This window comes from Stenella coeruleoalba, assembly GCF_951394435.1.
Source record: "Stenella coeruleoalba genome assembly, chromosome: 16".
Classification (NCBI taxonomy): Eukaryota; Metazoa; Chordata; class Mammalia; order Artiodactyla; family Delphinidae; genus Stenella; species Stenella coeruleoalba.
In genome coordinates this window covers 75,864,725-75,890,287 of record NC_137162.1, presented here as the reverse complement: position 1 = coordinate 75,890,287, position 25,563 = coordinate 75,864,725, and the positions used below count along the sequence as shown (strand labels likewise).

The 25,563-nt window shown below is 36.4% G+C and overlaps 1 protein-coding gene across 12 annotated transcripts in view; it reads right to left on the bottom strand.

Moving 5' to 3' along the window:
* The window catches only part of ZP4 (zona pellucida glycoprotein 4), a 702,723-nt gene that overhangs the window by 360,245 nt on the left and 316,915 nt on the right, over nucleotides 1-25,563 (bottom strand). The window contains exon 1 of one of the 12 annotated variants that reach the window (XM_079900743.1): nucleotides 18,432-18,517. The exons of the other annotated variants lie outside the window; for them this stretch is intronic. The gene's annotated coding sequence lies outside the window, so the exon portion shown is untranslated. Of the gene's footprint in view, nucleotides 1-18,431; nucleotides 18,518-25,563 lie in introns of those variants that run through there. 12 annotated transcript variants of the gene reach the window in all.

The following is a 25,563-nucleotide window of genomic DNA, read 5'->3' as shown; positions in this document are numbered from 1 at the left end:
TATGCACCCAACATAGGAGCACCTCAATACATAAGGCAAATACTAACAGCCATAAAAGGGGAAATTGACAGTAACACATTCATAGTAGGGGACTTTAACACCCCACTTTCACCCATGGACAGATCATCCAAAATGAAAATAAATAAGGAAACACAAGCTTTAAATGATACATTAAACAAGATGGACTTAATTGATATTTATAGGACATTCCATCCAAAAACAACAGAATACACATTTTTCTCAAGTGCTCATGGAACATTCTCCAGGACAGATCATATCTTGGGTCACAAATCAAGCCTTGGTAAATTTAAGAAAATTGATATTGTATCAAGTATCTTTTCCGACCACAACGCTATGAGACTAGATATCAATTACAGGAAAAGATCTGTAAAAAATACAAACACATGGAGGCTAAACAATACACTACTTAATAACGAAGTGATCACTGAAGAAATCAAAGAGGAAATCAAAAAATACCTAGAAACAAATGACAATGGAGACACGACAACTCAAAATCTATGGGATGCAGCAAAAGCAGTTCTAAGAGGGAAGTTTATAGCAATACAATCCTACCTTAAGAAACAGGAAACATCTCGAATAAACAACCTAACCTTGCACCTAAAGCAATTAGAGAAAGAAGAACAAAAAAATCCCAAAGTTAGCAGAAGGAAAGAAATCATAAAAATCAGATCAGAAATAAATGAAAAAAAAATGAAGGAAACAATAGCAAAGATCAATAAAACTAAAAGCTGGTTCTTTGAAAGGATAAACAAAATTGATAAACCATTAGCCAGACTCATCAAGAAAAAAAGGAAGAAGACTCAAATCAATAGAATTAGAAATGAAAAAGGAGAAGTAACAACTGACACTGCAGAAATACAAAAGATCATGAGAGATTACTACAAGCAACTCTATGCCAATAAAATGGACAACCTGGAAGAAATGGACAAATTCTTAGAAAGGCACAACCTGCCAAGACTGAATCAGGAAGAAATAGAAAATATGAACAGACCAATCACAAGCAGTGAAACTGAAACTGTGATTAAAAATCTTCCAACAAGCAAAAGCCCAGGACCAGATGGCTTCACAGGCGGATTCTATCAAACATTTAGAGAAGAGCTATCACCTATCCTTCTCAAACTCTTCCAAAATATAGCAGAGGGAGGAACACTCCCCAACTCATTCTACGAGGCCACCATCACCCTGATACCAAAACCAGACAAGGATGTCACAAAGAAAGAAAACTACAGGCCAATATCACTGATGAACATAGATGCAAAAATCGTCAACAAAATACTAGCAAACAGAATCCAACAGCACATTAAAAGGATCATACACCATGATCAAGTGGGGTTTATTCCAGGAATGCAAGGATTCTTCAATATACGCAAATCAATCAACGTGATACACCATATTAACAAATTGAAGGAGAAAAACCATATGATCATCTCAATAGATGCAGAGAAAGCTTTTGACAAAATTCAACACCCATTTATGATAAAAACCCTGCAGAAAGTAGGCATAGAGGGAACTTTCCTCAACATCATAAAGGCCATATATGACAAACCCACAGCCAACATCGTCCTCAATGGTGAAAAACTGAAAGCATTTCCACTAAGATCAGGAACAAGACAAGGTTGCCCACTCTCACCACTCTTATTCAACATAGTTTTGGAAGTTTTAGCCACAGCAATCAGAGAAGAAAAGGAAATAAAAGGAATCCAAATCAGAAAGGAAGAAGTAAAGCTGTCACTCTTTGCAGATGACATGATATTATACATAGAGAATTCTAAAGATGCCACCAGAAAACTACTAGAGCTAATCAATGAATTTGGTAAAGTAGCAGGATACAAAATTAATGCACAGAAATCTCTGGCATCCCTATACACTAAGGATGAAAAATCTGAAAGTGAAATCAAGAAAACACTCCCATTTACCATTGCAACAAAAAGAATAAAATACCTAGGAATAAACCTACCTAAGGAGACAAAAGACCTGTATGCAGAAAATTGTAAGAAACTGATTAAAGAAATTAAAGATGATACAAATAGATGGAGAGATTTACCATGTTCTTGGATTGGAAGAATCAACATAGTGAAAGTGACTCTACTACCCAAAGCAATCTACAGATTGAATGCAATCCCTATCAAACTACCACTGGCATTTTTCACAGAACTAGAACAAAAAATTTCACAATTTCTGTGGAAACACAAAAGACCCCGAAGAGCCAAAGCAATCTTGAGAACGAAAAACGGAGCTGGAGGAATCAGGCTTCCTGACTTCAGACTATACTACAAAGCTACAGTAATCAAGACAGTATGGTACTGGCACAAAAACAGAAAGATAGATCAATGGAACAGGATAGAAAGCCCAGAGATAAACCCACGCACATATGGTCACCTTATCTTTGATAAAGGAGGCAGGAATGTACAGTGGAGAAAGGACAGCCTCTTCAATAAGTGGTGCTGGGAAAACTGGACAGCTACATGTAAAAGTATGAGATTAGATCACTCCCTAACACCATACACAAAAATAAGGCCCAAATGGATTAAAGACCTAAATGTAAGGCCAGAAACTATCAAACTCTTAGAGGAAAACAAAGGCAGGACACTCTATGACATAAATCACAGCAAGGTTCTTTTTGACCCATCTCCTAGATAAATGGAAATAAAAACAAAAGTAAACAAATGGGACCTAATGAAACTTAAAAGCTTTTGCGTAGCAAAGGAAACCATAAAGAAGACCAAAAGACAACCCCAGAATGGGAGAAAATATTTGCAAATGAAGCAACTGACAAAGGATTAATCTCCAAAGTTTATAAGCAGCTCATGCAGCTTAATAATAAAAAAACAAACAACCCAATCCAAAAATGGGCAGAAGACCTAAATAGACATTTCTCCAAAGAAGATATACAGACTGCCAACAAACAAATGAAAGAATGCTCAACATCACTAATCATTAGAGAAATGCAAATCAAAACTACAATGAGATATCATCTCACACCAGTCAGAATGGCCATCATCAAAAAATCTAGAAACAATAAATGCTGGAGAGGGTGTGGAGAAAAGGGAACCCTCTTACACTGTTGGTGGGAATGTAAATTGATACAGCCACTGTGGAGAACAGTATGGAGCTTCCTTAAAAAACTACAAATAGAACTACCATATGACCCAGCAATCCCACTACTGGGCATATACCCTGAGAAAACCATAATTCAAAAAGAGTCATGTACCAAAATGTTCATTGCAGCTCTATTTACAATAGCCCAGAGATGGAAACAACCTACGTGTCCATCATCGGATGAATGGATAAAGAAGATGTGGCACATATATACAATGGAATATTACTCAGCCATAAAAAGAAACAAAATTGAGGTATTTGTAATGAGGTGGATAGACCTAGAGTCTGTCATACAGAGTGAAGTAAGTCAGAAAGAGAGAGACAAATACCATATGCTAACACATATATATGGAATTTAAGAAAAAAAACTGTCATGAAAAACCTACGGGTCAAACAGGAATAAAGACACAGACTTACTAGAGAATGGACTTGAGGCTATGGGGAGGGGGAAGGGTAAACGGTGACAAAGCGAGAGAGAGGCATGGACATATATACACTACCAAACGTAAGGTAGATAGCTAGTGGGAAGCAGCCGCATAGCACAGGGAGATCAGCTCGGTGCTTTGTGACCGCCTCGAGGGGTGGGATAGGGATGGTGGGAGGGAGGGAGATGCAAGCGGGAAGAGATATGGGAACATATGTAAAAAAAAAAAAAAAAAAAAAAATTTGCTAATTACTTGTTAGATAATCAATCTAATTTATTGAGTTTTCATGAATGTACGTTTCTCCTCTATTCACTCATTTCTTCTAGAATACCTAAAAGAAATCTGGCTAAGTTCTGGGGTCTAACTTCCAAATTTTAAAGTTTATTTTTGCTATTCTTATTTATATTTTATTGTTTTCTATTCAGGAAGAATTCCTCCACCCAGTCTTCCTAATGCTAACTTGTATTTCTTTTTGTACATTTGGAAAATCAGTCCATGTATTGAGATCTTTTTAATCCAATGACCATAACTTTAATTTTCATGAAATCATACTGATACTGTTTGATGAAATCATACTGATTCTGCTTACCCTGTTAATATTTTCCTAGGATGTAGTGTCATCTACTCGTTTACTGGGGTATCTTTTCTTATGTTCTTATTCTTCTTACAAAGTAATTTGGAGAACTGTACAACCATGTAGGGAAGGTGCCATATACATCTCTGGTGCTTCTATTCCATCCTGTTTTAATGAGAATGAGCATTTATCTGAAAGTTTTTGCTTAACAGCTGGCTGGGTACCTTGGTTGCTAGACCTCTATCTCTTTCTCCTGGGTGTTACACCAAGTATAAGGAGAACTGCCCTGTTTCTCTGACTAAAGCTCACATCCTCACCCCCTCTACCTGCCTGGAGGTAGAATGCCCTGCTAGTACAGGTTGGATCCAGAAGTACGGTGTGAGCTTTGTAGATAGTGTGATGACTTTTTTGCATCATCTCTTGCCCCTCAGCTAATCATCTGCCCTTTGCTTCCATTCTTCCCTCTTTCCTTCCTCTCTGGTACTTCTGGGTATGTGAAGCACATAATAAAGCACTCTTGCTGCTATTCCCTGTTTTCCACCAATATTTTCCTATGGGAAAATAGGTTAGGGCTCCATTCCTTAAGTTAATCTCTTCTGATTTCAATTTTCCAGGCATATCTCAAAATTTCTCATTCCTCATGCTTATGTTCTCATTCCCCAGCTTGTTTAGGAGTGTTGTGTGTGTTGTGTGCGTGCGTATGTTTAATTTATTACTTTTTGGATGGGGTGAGAGACAACATAAACTCAGTTTACAGACTATACCTAGAAAATCTACTTTTAATTAAAAAACATAGTTGGGGTACTTACATGGAGACAACAAATTGAAAATATTATATCAAACATACCTTTATATATGTGGTTCTAGAAGGGATCAGGTTGACATTTGTCTGAGTTTGTAACTGTCTGGCTAACTGGCTTATCACTATCATAAATCTTATACAGCCCTGAGGGATACATAGTTCACAAATCCCATAACTTTAAATGACAATATTTTTTAGCATGCAAGACATTTTTCCAAAGAAAATCCCATACAAACTCTCAATATCTGGGACCTGAATGCAGAGCACTCTGGTTTAAGCTGGAGAAACTGGTGGAAACCATGCAAGATGGCCTTCACATTTCTAACATGGCATCACACCCTGAGGAACCCTTGGGTTCCAGAGGTCACTCTTTGAAAGCCTATGCCATAGATCATCCAAGAAGATTAAAGTGATAATAATTAAAAAATATATATACAAACATTCAAAAATGAACCAGAAATATTTTAGTTCCAGAATTCTTTTACTTAATATTGCAAAATACTTTACACTTGTATTGCTTTTATTTTCTATGACGTCCAGACTTCCATAGAGAATAAGGCCTCTGGGCCTCTTGAGGCACTGGGACCAGGGCCGGGAGTCCATGAACCAAAACAAATCTACCTCTAGCCCCACAGGTTTGCTTCTCTTTCCTTGCCTATGTTGTACTATGATATTTTCTGCAAACTGACGTATCAGATACTCTGTGTTCATACATGGTATAAAATAGTTGCCTTGGTCCATGTTCCAATAGACATTAAATGAAATCACTCTGTCCTAAATCTGGCCTCCTGGGACTGAGGATTTTGTTCCCAGTGAGGTAAGGATTCAGCCCTGAGCCCTCTTCCTTGCCCAGAGAAGGAGGGTTATACATAGTACAAATATGGCTATACACTTACCCCTCTTCACATGAGAGACTAATTTTAAGAGTAAAGGCTCTTGGGCAAGGTGGAGACCCTATAATATGAATTCTATGGTGATCTTCTTGAGGGAGGACAACAATAGCTTTAACCATTTGTGTTAATCTCCAGGGTTTTGTACAATGCCTGGAACACTGTAGTAATCCACATTAGAAACAACTGTCTCAGCTAAGGCAGTGGCAGTGAAAATGGCCAGTAGGAGACTGAGTAATAAATATTTAAAAGGCAGAATAACAGAATTTGGTGATAAATAGGATGTGAACAATAAAGAAGATAGATGAATGAGAGGGCACTTTCATTTTGGAGAGTCAACAAACAGAGAATCCCCTTAAAAGACATAAGTTTACATGAATTGTTCCCTAGGGCATGGGATTTTAAATTTTGTTAAGTATTTCCCTAGTGGGTGAGGTAAATGTACCGTGTAATGTCGTGTGACCATGCGCTCAACTCTAGGTGATACTCCACTTCTATTCCTACCTTCCCCTGGTCCAATTTTGCTCAGCAAAGGAAGCTTCTCCTGCTAGATGCTTGTGGTATCAGAAATAGTATACAGAGAAACGTATAAGGAGAAATATGAGCCACCATAATTAAGCAAATAGGGGACATAAGTGCTAGCCCACCTGCACACCATACGCTGATATGTATGGTAGTAGCTGAACATCTTTCTTGATTTGGCTGATAAGTGCCCACTGCAAAAGCAATTTTTAAATTTCTATAGGAACAAAAGAACAATTCTGATTGGAAAAGTTGTAGTTGTGTTGTTGTTGTAGTTGTTATTGTTGCCTGTGTATAGCTTGCCTGAACAATAACTGTAGGGTACACTTGACAGTGATCCGTTTCTCCCGATTCAAATTTACAGGTCAGGACAATGTAAGATCTCTCACCAGGGCTCAGATCAGATCCCTAGTGATCGAATGTGGGTAAAGTCTTATTTGTCAGTGACCTGGCCACAGCTTCCTACACATCATCCTTGTACATGATCTGTTGAGTCCCCTGGGAAAGTCAGGAGGTCGTTTGCTCTAAGGGACCTTCATGGATGCTCTCATGAGATCAGCCATGTACATGGTCTGTTGGGTACCCTGGCATCAGCAAGCACTGACTCTTGAATATCTGATACCAGTCTGGCAGTGTGCTCAGAAACCCCCTTTTATTTACCTTGCCAGGTCACAGTTTAAGGTAATTCTGCTGCAGCATGATTGGGCATCTTCCCAAAAAGAGATCATCTACAGTGTGTTAACAAGAGTAGATGATATGCTTTTACACTAGAAGGGACAAATTAAATCTCCTAAGACCTACTGCTTGGGAAAAACCATCCAAATGGCCCAGGTTGTTTGTCTTTGACAAATCTGCCATATTTAACTATATAAAAATTAATTCCTAACATCCAAATCCAAGCATATAGTTTATGTATTTGTGTGTGTATTCAACATATACAAAATTTGGACAGATTCCAGAAGAAGCTAGAATGCCAAAGGCATGTGGAATATTTTTTTGTAATTTCATAGAAACATGTCATTAAACATTAATACACAAATCATGGCAGGAATCCATATACCTCTATTTGTATACCTTCATATATTGCCTTTAAAAAATGGTATATGATGCTGAAAAGATAAGACAAAACATCACTTTGTTTTTAGATGTTTCTGGAACATGAACAAATTTTCAGCAATATTATATACATTTATTTATCTGTGTTAAAATAATTAAACAAGGAGGCTACTTAAGCTAAATGAAACCTAAGCCAGAGTCAATTTTTCTACGTGCCTCAAGGTTAAGAAATCAAAACTTAAGAAGAACTAATCATAAACAGCCAACTACACTTTCCCAAATAAGGCAGTTGCTTAAGCTAGAGCCAATCAGATAATTTCCTTGCTTTGCTTTCCAGTCTGCTTTATTAAAAAGGTCTTTCTGTAACTCCTGCCCACGGAGCATCCCAACCACTTTTGAATTGGTTCTGCTCGAGTCAAACTGATGTTTGCTCAAATAGACTCTTCAAAAATATAATTGTTTTGTGACCACCTAGAGGGGTGGGGTAGGGAGGGTGGGAGGGAGATGCAAGAGGGAGGGGATACGGGGATATATGTATACATATAACTGATTCACTTTATTATATAGTAGAAACTAACACAACATTGTAAACATACTCCAACAAAGATGTTAAAAAATATATAATTGTTTAACATCTCTAAAGGAAAAACTCTCCTTCTGGGTGTTTCCTCTACTCCCAATACTCTAATTCACTTCTGATCACCAAATTTGTGGGGATTTTTCCTGTACCAAGCAATTCTGCAATACCAGCTGGGTGTCCTACAATTCAATTCAGTTCTGACTCGATCTACCTGGAGATAATATCAGATCCTATAGGTAAAAGGCTTAGTCCTACAGACTACTACCTCCTCAACACTCATCCAATCCCTCTCCCCCTACCACCTCCTTTTTAAAATTTTTCTGAAGGATATACACCACATATCCCACGGGCAATAAAGCACATTCAATGTGTTTATAAACCAGTCACTTCGTTTAAGCAAACACAAGTACAAAGTAAAATAAAATAAAACCACAAAATAACGAACTGCGTGTTCATTATTTTAGCCAGTGGCCAGTAGCCAAGTCCAGTTTGCTACCTATATTTCTGATCCACCAACTATAAGTTGGAGGCTCCCACACCCACCTCCAATCATGGACCTTTTGTTAGAGTAGCTCACAAAACTGCTGATGGAAGAGATGTATAGGGCAAGATATGTGGGAAGGGGCAGAGAGCTCTATACACTTTCTGAGTTCTCCACTCTCCCAGCACCTCCAAGTGTCCACAAACTCAAAGGTTCTCTGAACACCATCCTTGTGGGGTTTTATGGAGGCTTCATTACATAGGCATGATTGATTTAATCTTTGGCCATGTGACTCAATGGCCAAAGTGACTCAATCTCTAGTGCCTCTCTCCTCCCTAGAGGTCAGGAGGTGGGGCTGGAAGTTCCAACCCTCTAATACAGTTGGTTCCCCTGGCACCTAGCCCCCATCTTTAGGGAATTTCCAAAAGTCACCTCATTAACATAAATTCAGGTGTAGTTGAAACGGGCTTTTTATGAATAACAAAAGAGAACTTTATGGCTCTTATCACTTAGGAAATTTCAAGGGTTTTTAGAGTTCTATGCCAGAAGAGGATGAAGACTGAATGTATATTTCTTATTATAAATCACAGTATCACATTACCCTTTTCTAAAAATGTATTATTTCATGCACATTAATTGTTTGTATGGGTATGTCTATTTTTGTAACAACAGCTCCTGAAGACTGATCCAATTTATTTAAAATTTTCAATTAGCTGATAATGGCAAGTTTTTAAGGAAATAATAGTAATTATATTCTTTAAATGGACTTATTCTAAATTCAAATTAAGATATAATCTGAGGGAGAACAACTTACTGAAAACCAACTGTCTTGCATTCGAGAACCTCAATAACAGATTCATTCCATATTCAAAATACATAAGTAATGTGGTACTACTTAAATTTATTCTTTTATATTTTATGCTTTTATTATGAGGTAAATGTGTAATTTTAATAATGACATACTAATTTTTTGCTGCTTTCTTGAACAAAGTGACATTAAGCCAGCCTGAAATAATAAAAAACTATTGAATTAGGGAATGATTTAATATAATTGGTCTTGTAGTGCTTTCAAAATAACAGACTATCATTGAGAAGTAAAAGTGAGGCTTTCATAAATAGATAAGACATACAAACGCACAGAGTCACAGAAAACATGTGCTTAAAATTGTGGAAAAAATTCTAATGATTTTTGACCAGGTCGTTATATTTTAGATCAATAATTTTGAATTCGTAGTATGCAAATTTGTTTTTGGTAGGGAAATAGTCAACATTTTTATTTTTAAATGTTTCTGAAACATGTGAGGATGTTGAGCAACTGTGGTGGGATGTGTGGACTCCTGGGAAGAGAGCAAGTCTACAAATGCTGGAGAGGGTGTGGAGAAAAGGGAACCCTCCTGCACTGTTGCTGGGAATGTAAATTGGTGCAGCCACTATGGAGAACAGTAGGGAGGTTCCTTAAAAAACTAAAAATTGAGTTACCATATGATTCTGCAATCCCACTCCTGAGCATATATCTGGAAAAAACTATAATTCATAAACGTACATGCACCCCAATGTTTATAGCAGCACTAAGCACAATAGCCAAGATACAGAAGCAACCTAAATGTTCATAGACAGAGGAATGGATTAGGAAGATGTGGTATATATATATTTATTTATTTATTTACATACACACACACACACACACACACACACACACACACAATGGAATATTACTAGCCATAAAAAAGAATGAACTAGTACCATTAGCAGCAGCATGGATGGACCTAGAGATTATCATGCTAAGTGAAGTCAGCCACACAGAGAAAGACAAATATCATATGACAGCACTTACATGTGATATCTAAAAAAAAAAAAAAAAAAAAAGAGAAACAAATGAGCTTATTTACAATACAGAAAGAGACTCACAGACATAAAAAACAATCTTATGGTTACCAAGGGGAAAAGAGTGGAGGGATAAATTGGGAGGTTGGGATTGGCATATACACAGTCATATATATGTGTGTGTGTGTGTGTGTGTGTGTGTGTGTGTGTGTATGTGTGTATATATATATATATATCAAACATACGGCCAACAATGACCTACTGTATAGCACAGGAAACTATACTCGACATTGTGTAATAACCTATACTCGATGTTGTGTAATGACCTACTGTATAGCACAGGGAACTAGATGTTGTGTGGGAAAAGATTCTGAAAAAGAATATATATACATGTAAACTGAATCACTGTGCTGTACACCTGAAACTAACATGACATTGTAAATCAATTGGACTTTAATTAAAAAATTTTTTAATAAAAATAAATAAATAGCAATCAATAATGGTAAGCACAATCATTATAATAATGGTTTAGCAGATAAACATGGCTTGAAAAGAAGAAAAAGAAGAAACAGAAGCAGCTAAAATACTGAGTGTTTTTTATGTGCCAGACCATTTTCTAAGCTCTAAGCATTATATACATTATTTAATTTGAAAAGTAAAAAAGCATACAAAGAAACAGAAAATATCCACATGGTACAATCATATTTTGTATGATTATATTTTTACTATTCCCTTCGTAAGTGTATACTGGACAAATGGTCCCAAATAAATTAAACATCCATTAAATCTTGTCAAAACACAACCAAGAATCACAATATTTCCTTGTGATCCAAATAAAAATTTAATTCTTCAGTCAACTTGGACCACTGGTTAAGTGTTTTAACAGATAGTGCGATACTCACATGCACTGTTGGATTTCCAAGAAATGATGGATGATGAGGTCTTTTGAAACAAGCACTAGACTGGATGGTGACCCTGCTCTGACACCAAGTAAGCAGCCTTGGGCAAGTACTGTCCCCTGGGGGCTTGTTCCCTTACTGGCCTAATATCTAAGTGGTCTTCCAGGTATGGGAGACTATACCTACAAAATTCTTAAGTGAATGATTGATACTTTACAAAATCTTACAAAATCATTTCCAACCCTGACATTTACAAGGTTGATTTTGTTTGTTTGTTTGTTTGTGGTTTGGTATTGTCACAAGATCTCAGTCAAGTTTTCATAGTAAGTCAATGACACTTGACAGTTTGCAAAAAAAAAAAAAAAAAAAAGAAGCAAGGACCACCTGTTAGTGAGTCTCACTGCTGTAGTTCAGAATGAAAATTCTCTTGAGCATGCTGATTTCCCTGGGTAAAGAACTGATATTTTTGAGTTTCAAGAAGCTTCACTGTCCTCAAAACAGATCAGGACAAATGCCAATTTTTGCAGATGGGTCACATTATTACATACTAAAACAGAAAGCAGCTGTGTACTTTAATAGAATAATTTCAGACAATTTTCCTCTAAAAAGATGCAGAAGAGTCAGGTGCCCACCACTCCGTGCTTTTGCAATTGATTTTCAACCACTGTGATAATGACTGATAATGTTAGACAAAACCAAGTTAGTCATGTTTATGAGACAGCAGTTGGGAATTAATACTCATGTTTTTGCCATTATTTGCCATCATTATTATGGATTTGCCATATAGACATACTTACTAATATGTTTTACGATATTTTTCATACTAATAGAGTTCATATTTGACAGTCTATGATCTCAAATTATTTTCTTCCTGTAAATTATCTACCCATTACATTATAATAAGAGTAACTGAGAGTATGCAGATAATATTAATAACTAATCTAATACAATAATCTGACAATACTGAGGACAATTCAAACTGCTTAATTAAATGTAAGGCTGCTACCTAAACAGATATATGACTTTCACTTTTATTCTGATAATAATGAATCCTGTGATTACATTTTGTGCTTATAGAAATTTCATTTTTATATATAGAGACTTTCTTGAAATGGATTATATTATAAAAGAAATTTCCAAATTATATTTTTGTCTTAAATAGGGAAAGCATCATTTCAAAAATAGCATCAATAGCATAATATAAATATACAGAAAAATAATTATTCAATTAATCTTAAATTTTTAAAGTTTTTTTTTAAACTTTTTTTCAGGCAATTTTTTTTTAGAACAGCTTTGGATTCACAGCGAACTTGAGAGGAAGGTAAGAAGCTTTTCCATACACCCCTTGCCTCTGTACATGCAACATCCCCTCCACAGTGGTACATTTGTTACAACTGATGAACCTACGTTGACACATCGTTATCACCCAAAATCATAGTTTACATTAGGGGGCCCCCTTGGTTTTGTATATTCTCTGGGTTCAAACAAACATATAATGGCATGTATTCACCAATATAGTACCATTCAGAGTATTTCCATTGCCCTAAAAATCCTCTGTGCTCTGCCTATTCATCCCTCTATTCCTCCTAACTCCTGGAAACTACTGATCTTTTAGTTGTCTCCATAGTTGTGCCAATTACTCTTATTTAAAAAAAATAGAACCTAGTTTTAGCATAACGTACAAAATTTGGATATGCTTTTTCTTATTCTTGGGATAACCAAAAGATGGGGAATGTATATGAGTTCTCCAAGTAACAAAGCAAGTCTGTTGGCAGAAACAAGTATTTGCAATCTGTTCTTTTTAATACTACCCAATAATTTTCCACCCTGGTATAATATATGTTTGGTATACTTACTTCAAGATCTCAGCTGACACTTGCAAAAAAAATGTTTTATGAATCAGTTGACCTCATTTAACATAGAGAAAAATTGTATTGATTTAAAAATATATTTATATTCTGCATTAAGTCAGAAAAAATATACTTTTTCTGAAATTCTTCAAGGATTATCATCTGAAAGGGATTTTCAACTAAACAATTTTTTCTATTAAGAAACTGATTTGTTTTGAGGTTGGGCTTTTGTATCTGACTGGGAAAGGAAGTACTACCTAGCAGAATCACTAAGGGACTGTCTTCCTCTGGGTAGCCACTTCTCATGAGGGGAGTTGAGCTGTCATACTAAAAAATGCATGTGAGGTGAAAGAGAATTTTTCATTTCATGTAAATTGCAGTTAGGAATGATGTGTATTTCCACTGATGTTTTATAGCTTTGGGGTCATTAAATTGGGTAGGAAATAAAAATAATGAAATGAACATTTTCCTAATTGTTTATTAAAATTGAAGAGCTCTCTTCAAATCAATACCCAGAAGTGGACTAGCTGGATCATATGGTAGTTTTATTCTTAATTTTTTGAGGGATCTCCATATTTTTGTCCACAGTGACTGCATCAATGTACATTCCCCCTGACAGTGCATGAGGTTTCCCTTTTCTCCACATGCTCGCCACCACTTGTTATTTGTTGTCTTTTTGATAACAGCCATTCTAACAGGCATGAGATGATACATCATTGTGGTTTTGATTTGCATTTCTCTGATGATTAGTAATGTTGAGCATCTTTTCACATGCCTTTTGGCCATCTGTATGTCTGTTCAGCTCCTCTGCCCATGTTTTACTCAGGTAAAATGGCTCCTCTGCCCATTTCTTACTCAGGTTGTATGTTTTTTTGTTGTTGAGTTGTATGAATTCTTTAGTCGTTTTTTATATTAACCCCTTATGAAATACATGATTTGTAAGTATCTTCTCCCATTCAGTAGGTTGTCTTTTGCTGATGGTTTCCTTTGTGGTGCAGAAGGGGTAAATTTAGAGTTGGGAGAGAAAAGTAGAAGGGAGAACAGAGCCACAAATGTGTGCAATACAGCTGTAATTGAAGGAGATAAACTAGAATCAAATCCCAGGCCTTGGGGAAGAAGCTCAGTCATGGGGCTGAGACAGCGGATGTGGAATGGGGTCCTAGCCAAACTAGTCTGAAAACTATTTTCAAATGTACATGTGAAGCTAATTCAAATATTATTCAAGTGTACATGTGAAGATAATATTTCAAAACTAACTTGAGGAGGAGTGGTGAATAAGCAACATTTACTTGATTTAGGATTTCTTCCTCAGCTATTCTAGGCTAATTAACCTCATAAATTTAACCTTAATTGTTTTTATATTAAGCATGCAAGTGACCCCAATTGGTGCCAAAACAAAAACAGAAATCAGAAATAAATATATACAGGATTAAAAATGCAAAACATGACTATTCATAAAAATAATAACATATTTATGCAGATTATGTCAAATAATGGAAGTTAGCCCTTATGTTACATCTTTACCCATCAAAGAGGAAAAAAACAATGAACTGGGCTTCCCTGGTGGCGCAGTGGTTGAGAGTCCGGGAAGATCCCACATGCCGCGGAGCGGCTGGGCCCGTGAGCCACGGCCGCTGAGCCTGTGCGTTCGGAGCCTGTGCTCCACAATGGGAGAGGCCACAGCAGTGAGAGGCCCGTGTACCACAAACAAAACAAAACAAAACAACAACAAAAAAAACAATGAATGGACCCATCTCTTTTATAATGTTTTCACTTTATAAAAGCCCATTAGTGAATGAATTAGCTATCCTCATTGGTTAAAAGTTTTGATAGATTTATTTCTGTTGTCAGTTTGTATAATTAACCTGTTCATATTTAGTATTTTAACCATCGAGAATTTGTTAGCATTTATTTTACTACACCAAATTAATTTTACTCATTTCCCTTTGTCCATAGTAATTCTCACATGGAGTCTTGATACAATTTAAGTTAATTTGATGTTAACACCATAAGTAGCAAAATTCCAGAAAAACATTAAAGTATTTCATCAAATGTCATGAACAATTGAAGCCCATTTTTTTCAGACCCAAAATAATAATTTGTGAAATATAATCAATACAAATGACAGTTTATAAAATACGTATGTCTACTTTACTCAGACTGATACTTGATATTGTCACGTTTTTTGTTTCTGCCAATCTGGTGGGTATGAAGTGTTATTTCATTGTGATTTTTACATTGTGCTTCCTTAATTCCTAATGAAATCGCCTATAGATTCATATGATAAACTGTCATTTTGTAACATACCAGCTAACTAATTTTGCCCATTTTTCAGGTTATTTGTAATTTTCTCTTTGATTTATAAGTGATCTTTAAAACTACATTAATACAGGAAATATTTATTGAGTCTCTGCCATGTTCCAGGCAGTGTTTTCAGCTCAACAGGTATACATCAGGAAACAATGCAAATATCAGTGCCCTCACCAACTTAAACTCCAATGCAGGAAGAGACAGTTAAAACTCATCTCAATAAATATCACAACATATCAGATGGTGCAATGTGGAAAACTAGACAAGGGAAAAAGGAGCTTCAGAATGGGAAGGTGATGCTGTTTGCAATTTTGCATAGGTGTCACTGAGGAGGTACCATTTCATTGAAGATTTGAGGGAGTAGTTCAGAAGCAATCTTTGGGGAGTATTTCCCTGAGACGGGAACTACACAGTGCAAACCCCAGGGATGACTATTTGGCACATATGATGCACGGTAGGTTGGTAGGGGTAGAACTGAGTAAACAATGGGAGGACTTGTTGGCCATGAGATCCAAGAGGTGATGGAGGAGCCAAATCACACTGGGGAGAACCGGGCATCGTGGGGACTTTGTTTTTTACTCTGAAGGGAATGAGGCGTCTTAGAAGATTTCAAGCAGAGGAATGTTGCCATCTGGAATTTTTTTCCCATTCTCGTTGTGATTTTGAGAAAGATTGTACAGGACCAGAGAGGAAGCAAAGAGACCAGCTGGGGTGATGTAATGATCCAAAGGAGATCTGTTGGTGGTTTGCAAGAGGGTGGAAGCAGGGGCACTGATGAGCAAGGGTCATGTAGGGGAGAATGTCTCTTTGGCATGTGGATTATTTCGAGGTCAAAACAATCAAGGCTCAAAAGACTCAGGAAGAAACTCTGACCTTTCCTCTAAATACCTAAAAGAATTTGGATAGAGGGCATGTTCCCAGAATAGAGCTATCACCAGAGATATCTGCATAGAATTTAGAATTTAGGCTAGGTGTGATGAGAGAAACTCTGCAGGGCCTAGAGGTGACAGTCCACTCTGTGTTCCAGTCTCCGCGTAACACAGCAAACATTTGACATTTACCAAACACTTCCCTTCCATCTCCATGTGAATTACCTTCCACCTCTATGAAGCCCGAAACTACTATTCCCAACCTCCTCCTTTGACTTTTGCTGAAGATAATATTTAAGGTGAGGGTTTCAGCCTTTTCGGTGAGTTACTCATTTCTCCTGGGTCTCTCCCATGTACACATGTTATTAAACGTTTGTTTGCGTTTTCTCCTGTTAATCTGTCTTATGTCAATTTAATTCTTAGACCAGCCAGAAGAACCTAGACATGTAGAGGAAAATTTCCTTCCTCCTTTTCCTAATATAATCAGTATATATTTTGGAGGAAGAGTTTTCCTGAGATTGAATGTGGTGTGTGAGGGACAGGAGTCAAGGTGACTACAAAGTTTTGACCCTCCAGAGTAACTGTGATAAGGACAGAGTAAAGGGACAAAGCAGGTAATTAAATAATTAATCCCACTAGGGGACTGTAAGTAAAGAAGAAAGTATGGGAAAGCCCTGTAAGTTAATGATCACTCAAGAAAGCAGATTTGCTTAACCACAAAACCAAGCAGGCTTGCTTAGAAACAAAAACAAGCAACAGAAGCATGAGACACGCCCCCAAACAACAAAACAATGGTGGCATGAGACCCATATCCTGCCCAGTGAGCTCAGTAAGTTAATGATTCCTAGCACATGCTCCTCTGTGCACACTAAAAACAAAAAGAAAAAGAAAAGGTGACATTATACTGAAACCTAAGATGATTTACCATTTTTAGTATATGTTACCAGCTTTTTGCTCATTTCCACTGTGCCATGACAGTCCCAGCCAGACCATGTAGGGACAAGAAAACTCCCCCACCCGACATGGAGGAGGAACCAATGATGGAAGGGTAACATGCACTCAAGAATGAGGAAGAAGGTGCTCTTCTCCAGTTCTCAGGGCAGCAGCCTCTTGCCCGCCTGCTTATAAGCCTCACAAGCGTCCTACTCTAATAAATCACTTCCTATCTATCACGTTGCCTCTTGCTGAATTCTTTCCGTGCTGAGACATAAAGAACCGGAATTCTTCAGAGCCTCCCAAAATGCCACCCAAGCAATTTCAACTGAAAGGCTGAAGTTGCACCTATCAAGTCTGACAAACCTATGTGTGAACACAGTGCTACTTCTACTTATAATATTATGAGATATTTGTGGTAGGAATTTAAAAATAAAACAGAAGTAGTAGAAAAACTTACACACTAATTAATGTAACTGTATATGATCTATATAGTTATCCTATAATTAAAGAATAACCTAGTAAATTAGTAAAATTAATATGAAACCATATAAATACTCATTAGCTTTCCAAAATGGTGTAAGGAAAATATTTATGTTCAAGATTATACCACATCTTTTCTCGTTTTATCATCCTGCTATAATTAAGGACCTTGCCTGTACCACAGAGTCCTGTTCAGAATCATTTAGTGAATAAATGCAAATGCATCACAATGTTCCTCCTACAATTTTCCAACTATCACACTTTTATTGTAACACCATCGGATCTGCTTAGAAAAAGGTTGCTTTTCCTTGATGCTATTTGCAGTTATTTGTGCCTACAGGATGAGCATCTTTGTGTTTGTGCAGGACAGCCATGCAGAATTCTGTTTTTCTAGCACACTCTGTGCTCCAAGTGAAATAAAATTAGTCTTCACTCTAACCTTGGGAAGGAGGAAGCAGTTCTTGGTTTGTAACTCAAATTCAGCTCTCCCACTGAATTCTATGCTATTCCTGTGAACATTACTGAACAGCACTTATCAGAAATTTATTGTTTAATCATGTTATGTCCACATTCATGAAAACTTCATCCTAACTATTTAGATAAAGAAAACAAAATGATTAATAATAATGATCCAAGGAAGTGAATTGACTAGTCCTATGGGTACAGGAAGCCTAGCATTTGCTTTTTCAAAAGATACCCAGCTTGGTCTTTGGGATTTATAAAGAAATATGTTATATCTATAAATAATTCTGTCTCAAAATAATATATTCATATCCTCACAAATGTTTCCTGTATTTTTGTATAACAACTTACCTGTGTTTGTAACATTATTCCCCACCTTTCAAATTCTGTTTTAGTAATCATAACATTTGTGCCTTTAGCAGTTTTCTGGAATCAATATTGCTTTTTGCTGCAATGAAATAGTTTCTTGTTGATTTTTACTGGAAACATTTTCCTCCTGTGGATTGAAATATCTTATAACTCTGTCTTTTCGCTCACTGCTTCCCTTTGCCACTTATGCTTCTTGGCTTCACAGTGAGTGTTCCCTGATTCGCAGTTTAGTAAATTGCTGCTCACAAAAATAAAACCGCCAAAGTAAAAAATGCTTTTCAAGAAAGAATCCAAAATTGTGGTGGAATAACAGCAGACAAAATGGTTCAGCAAACACTGTTATAATCTTTCTTTCGTTTTGTATTCTACTTAAAAAATTGCTCACAGAAACTTGCCTTCCTTCTTTTCTCCCATATTCACTCCTAGTATCTATGCTTCTAATCACCCATTTAGTAAATTACTAGAAATTAGCTAATATTAGGAAATGTTTATTCTTTTTCAACTAGCTCCTCTTTCCCCCCTCATTTTTTAATTTGATTCTTAATAAGTATAATAAATTTTGAGGACATATTGGCAATACATAACAAATACTCCAAAAGAGAGCACATGTATTACCTTAATAATGTGATTTCTATTTTTTTTTTTTTTTTTTTGCGGTGCACGGGCCCCCCACTGCTGCTGTCTCTCCCGCCACGGGGCACAGGCTCCGGACGCGCAGGCCCAGCGGCCACGGCCCACGGGCCCAGCCGCTCCGTGGCACGTGGGATCCTCTCGCACCGGGGCACGAACCCGCGCCCCCTGCATCAGCAGGCGGACTCCCAACCACTGCGCCACCAGGGAAGCCCCATTATAATGTGATTTCTTAAAATACATTCTAAGAAAATAATCAAGCAAATTTGAGCATGTTCATTAGTAAGTGGTTTATGATTAGCTTCTTCCACCTTTCCATCTTCTGTCATGAAGAAAACAATCCAAATGTTGATGAATATAAAAATAAATTTTAACTTTAAAAGTTATGGTACATACAAATGATATGCAAATAGTTTGCTTTAAAATTTGTGATAGGGACATATATGAATATACACACACACACACACACACACACACAGATGTCCAGTCTGTAGGGTTAATATAAAAGAACAGATTACAAAACTCTATCTATATTACACTATTGTTTAAAGTATATTATATTTATATAACATTTACATATATAAATATATACACAAATAAATATATAGAGTACATCTATATACCTGTCAGTATATATGCACATATAATGAAGACTAGAAAACAACATATTATTATGTATTATTGTTGTGCTGAACTTTCAAAAGCTTTCCAAGATTAAAACTGCAAGAGAATAGATATTTTATTCAGGTAGCTGTGATAGGGCAGACAATCAAATATGAGGCATTAAAGGGGATTTATAGGAGAAAGAAATAAAAGTATATATTATCAACAGTAAATTTGGTTGGCAGGTCAGAGAGGCATCACAAAGGACTTTTTCTTTGTGATTTTACCCATTTCAGTCAGTTATGTTCTGTTTTTTCAGAATTATTGATTCAAAGAAGAAATCTGGAGGGAGAGGGCTAGTCCTTAAAAACAGGAAGCAAGGGTGTCAGTGTAAATTTAGAGGAGCAGGAAATCAGATAGTTCTCCACATGTATGCCACTGAGTTGTAGGATTGTAGGTAATTTTTATTATCTGCTTGACATTTCCTCATTTCCTGAAGAATTTTCAAAAGTATGTATTTTATAATAAAAATATTTTAATAAAATTATGCAGACATTATTTTCTCTGGAAAAAATTTATCTTGAAACCAAATTGGGCATGTTCAACAATGAAAAGGAACAGTTAGTCCAACAGAATGTGTGTTGGGTTGGCCATTCCAAGCCTATTACTGTAATAAATTGTAAACTTAAAAATTAAAACTTTTTTCAAATAAAACGACAACTTTTAGGCATTTATTTTCATTTTGCAAGTCATAGCATGACTGTGAGTGTGTGTGTGTGTGTGTGTGTGTGTGTGTGTGTGTATGTTGGAGCGAACTTTGATTTAACTGAAAATTCGATTTGACCATTATCTTTCATTGAAATGTCCATCAACTCTTGATTCAGATGTAAATTAAATAAATTTTAAGAGTGAGTATTTTCATACATATGGCCAACAGGCACATGAAAAGATGCTCTGCATCACGAATTATTAGAGAAATGCAAATCAAAACTACAATGAGGTACCACTTCACACCGGTCAGAATGGCCATTATTAAAAAGTCAGCAAATAACAAATGCTGGAAAGGGTGCGGAGAAAAGGGAACCCTCCTACACTGTTGGCAGGAATGTAAGTTGGTGTCGCCACTATGGAAAACAGTATGGAGATTCATCAGAAAACTAAATATAGAGTTACCGTGTGATCCAGCAATACCACCCCTGGGCATATACACAGACAAAACTATAATTCAAGATACGTGCACCCCTATGTTCATAGCGGCACTGTTCACAATAGCCAAGACACAGAAACATCCTAAATGTCCAATGACAGATGAATGGATAAAGAAGATGTGGTACATATATACAATGGAATATTACTCAGCCATAAAAAAGAATGAAATAATGCCATTTTCAGCAACAGGGATGCAACTAGAGATTATCATACTAGGTGAAGTAAGTCAGACAGAGAAAGAAAAATACCATATGATATCATTTACATGTGGAATGCAAAACATGACACAAATGAACTTATTTACGAAACAGAAACAGGCTCACAGACATAGAGAACAGACTTGTGGTTGCCAAGTGGTGGGGTGGGGGTGGGAGGGATAGATTGGGAGTTTGGGCTTAGTGGATGCAAAGTATTATATATATAGGATGGATAAACAACAAGGTCCTACTATTTAGCACAGGAAACTATATTCACTATCCTGTGATAAACCATAATGAAAAATAATATGAAAAAGATTGTACATATATGTATAACTGAATCCCTTTGCTGTACAGCAGAAATTGACACAACATTGTAAATCAACTACTTCAATAAAAAAGTGAGTCTTTTACTGATTGCATTACAATTACAAAACACACCCTCTATTTTATTCCTCCCATCATTGCTTATATTGGTTTATTAAATAATGATTTTAGGACAATAAGGTAAGTGTAACTAGAAGAGAAGATCATAAATAGCTACAACATGCTGAGAGAAAATAATTAAGTAAAATTATGATAAATATTTGTTTATGTAAAACATTTATCTTCAGCTTTTATCAAGTACTTAAATTTCAAATGAAGCTATGTCCTAATTTGGTCCAATTAGAAATAGTCCTGATTCTCTCAGAACTTTCAGAACATTTATGTGAAACTATTATTAATATTAATATTTGTATTTTATTTTTTTAGATTTTTTTTTGATATGGACCATTTTTAAAGTCTTTATTGAATTTTTTTTGTTACAATATTGTTTCTGTTTTATGTTTTGGTTTTTTGGCCACAAAGCATGTGGGATCCTAGCTCCCTGACCAGGGGTCGAACCTGCACCCCTGGAATTGGAAGGTGAAGTCCCAACCACTGGACCACCAGGGAAGTCCCTAATATTTATATTTTAATGATATATATGTATATGAATATTTTTACTAGTTTTAGTAGGCTGGGAAGTTTTGAGGACTCTTGGTATCAGCACTAAGATGTAGAGAGCTGGAAAGAGCTTTGGTCCAATAACACAATAAAAGAAAATGTTAACAAATTTCAAATGAAGGCCTTTTAGTAAACCCATAGAAGATCTGAGGTTACAGGGCAGACCATTAATCAGACATCTCAAGAAAGTCAGGCATCAGAAAGGAGAAACAGACAGGAAAGATGACTCGAATGCTACCTAAGTCCGTTGAAAGATTAAACTGGAAAGGTAGAGTGTGGGTTTTCATGAGAGTGTGAACCCCCTGGGAAACGCAGGCATAGATGGTTTCTCACCCTTGTGCAGTGCTTTCTTCCAGGAAACCCACTAGACTTTTGTGGGGATGTTTGGTGAGAATCTAGAGAAAGCTTCTCCCATGGTGGAGGGAAACAGCAGACACTGCCACAGTATAATCAAACTGTCCCCTCCCTCCCCCTCCCCTCATCTCTACTACAGAAAGTAGACTTAACCTTCAGGATACAATTCCATTGCATGTGGGGGTGGGGAACAGAGGCCATAATCTCCACTTTTCCTAAGTAAAAACAAATACATACACAAACAAAAAGCAGCTTAATCTGCAGGAAAAAGGGCATCGAAGCTGTAGCCTAAGGATACTGGTGGATACCTACTGCAGCAAGGGGAGGGGAGCAAGGGGAAAATATAGAAGCTCCAGCCCTGGAGGAGGGACAGAAACACTTGTGAAGGCCACACCTCTGAGATACAAGTCCACATTATTTGTCTGTGACTGAAGTTAATCAGAACATCAGGGAATGCTTATCCTCCCCTCACCTTCAACATCATGCTAACAAGCCTCCCCGCAAATGACAAAGGAATACAGTTGAACAGAGGCAAAGAAAGACTCTGAGGAAAGCCCCAAATCAAACAAGAAGACAAACATGAAATATCACTTCAGGGGTCTGAAGTCTCTGGTGCTCTTAGCAATGAACTCTATCTCTTGTAACCATAGCAACAACAGAAGTCAAACCCATCCAAAATCCTGGCTAGATTAACACAAACTGCATACTAAAGCCCTACTAGAAGGAAGGGTACTCATCTCCAAAATTAAAATACACTTACCTCAGTATCCACTGTCATAAACATTATATACAAATTTTGACAAGAAAAATCCAAGCATAGCATGGCAAAAAACAAGATACAGTGTAGCTAAAAGAAATAAACAATCACTGGAACTACACTCAGATATAATACAGATAATGACTTGACACTTTTAAATAAGTAATTTATAATTATGATTAATATGCTAAAGAATTTAATGGAAAAGGTAGGTAGCATTCAATATTAGATAGGTAAATTTAGTAGAAAGTTAGAAATTGTAAGAAAGAGTCAAACAGAAATATTGAAATTAAAACACAGTAACAAAAAATGAAGAATGCCCTTGACAAGCTCATCAGTAGATACTGCCAAGGAAAGAATGAGTGGACTATTGTGGTACCTTCTGGTTGTCCTTTCCTCTATATTTTTATTTGTATATTCTTTCTAACATATCTGCTAGTTTCCTAGTCTAATTTTATTTTTTACTTTGTTATTGTTCTCTCTTTTTTTTTTTTTGGCCACCCCACGTGGCTTGCAGGATCTTGGTTCATGAGCCGGGGGTGAGGCCAAAGCTCCTGGGGTGGGAGGTCCGAGTCTGAACCACTGGACTAGTAAAGAACCTCAGACCCCAGGGAATATTCATCAGAGTGAGGTCTCACGGAGGTCCTCATCTCAGCACCAAGACTCAGCTCTACCCAACAGCCTACAAACGCCAGTGTTGGAAGCCTCAGGCCAAACAAACAGTAAGACAGGAATACAATCCCACTTATTAAAAAATAAATAAATAAATGAGATGGCAAAAAAATAGTCACAGATGAAGGAGCAAGGTAAAAACTACAAGACCAAATAAATGAAGAGGAAATAGATAATCTACCTGAAAAAGAATTCAGAGTAATGACAGTAAAGATGATCCAGAATCTCATAAATAAAATTGATAAACCCTTAGCCAGACTCATCAAGAAAAAAAGGGAGAGGATGCAAATCAATAAAATTAGAAATGAAAAAGGAGAAATCACAACTGACACAGCAGAAACGCAAAGGATTATAAAAGACTACTACAAACAACTATATGCCAATAAAATGGACAACCACGAAGAAATGGACAAATTCTTGGAATGCGACAATTTTCCAAGACTGAACCAGAAAGAATTAGAAAATATAAACAAGCCTATCACAAGTAATGAAATTGAAACCATAATTTAAAATCTTCCAACAAACAGAAGTCCAGGAACAGACGGCTTCACAGGAGAATTCTATCAAATATTTAGAGAAGAGCTAACACCCATCCTTCTTAAACTCTTCCAAAAAATTGCAGAGGGAGAAACACTCCCAAATTCATTCTACGAAGCCACCATCACCCTGATACCAAAACCAGAAAAAGATATCACAAAAAAAGAAAATTATAGACCAATATCATGATGGACATAGATGCAAAAATCCTGAACAAAATATTAGCAAACAGAATCCAACAACACATTAAAAGGATCATACACCATGATCAAGTGGGATTTATCCCAGGGATGCAAGGATTCTTCAATATATGCAAATCAATCAATGTGATACACCACATTAACAAATTAAGGAATAAAAACCATATGATCATCTCAATAGATACAGAAAAAGCTTTTGACAAAATTTGACACCCATTTATGATAAAAACTCTCCATAAAATGGGCATAGAGGGAACCTACTCAGCATAATAAAGGCCATATATGACAAACCCACAGCAAACACCATACTCAATGGTGAAATACTGAAAGCATTTCCTCCAAGATCAGGAAGAAGATAAGGATGTCCACTCTTGCCACTCTTATTCAACATAGTTTTAGAAGTCCTAGCCATGGCAATCAGAGAAGAAAAATAAATAAAAAGAATACAAATTGGAAAAGAAGAAGTAAAACTGTCACTGTTTACAGATGACAGGATACTATACATAGGAAATCCTTAAGACGCCACCAGAAAACCACTAAAACTAATCAGTGAATTTGGTAAGATTACAGGATACAAAATTAATGCACAGAAATCTCTGGCATTCCTATACATCAACAATGAAAAATTAGAAAGAGAAATTAAGGAAACAATCCCATTTACCATCGCAACAAAAAAAATAAAATACCTCAGCATAAACCTGCCTAAGGAGGCGAAAGGCTTATACTCAGAGAACTATAAAACACTGATGACAGATATCAAAAATGACATAAACAGGTAGAGAAATACACCATGTTCTTGGATTGGAAGAATCAATATTGTGAAAATGACTATATTACCCAAAGCAATTTACAGATTCATTGCAATCCCTATCAAACTACCAATGGCATTCTTAATAGAATTAGGACAAAAAATTTTACAATTCATACGGAAACACAAAAGACCCTGAATAGCCAAAGGAATCTTGAGA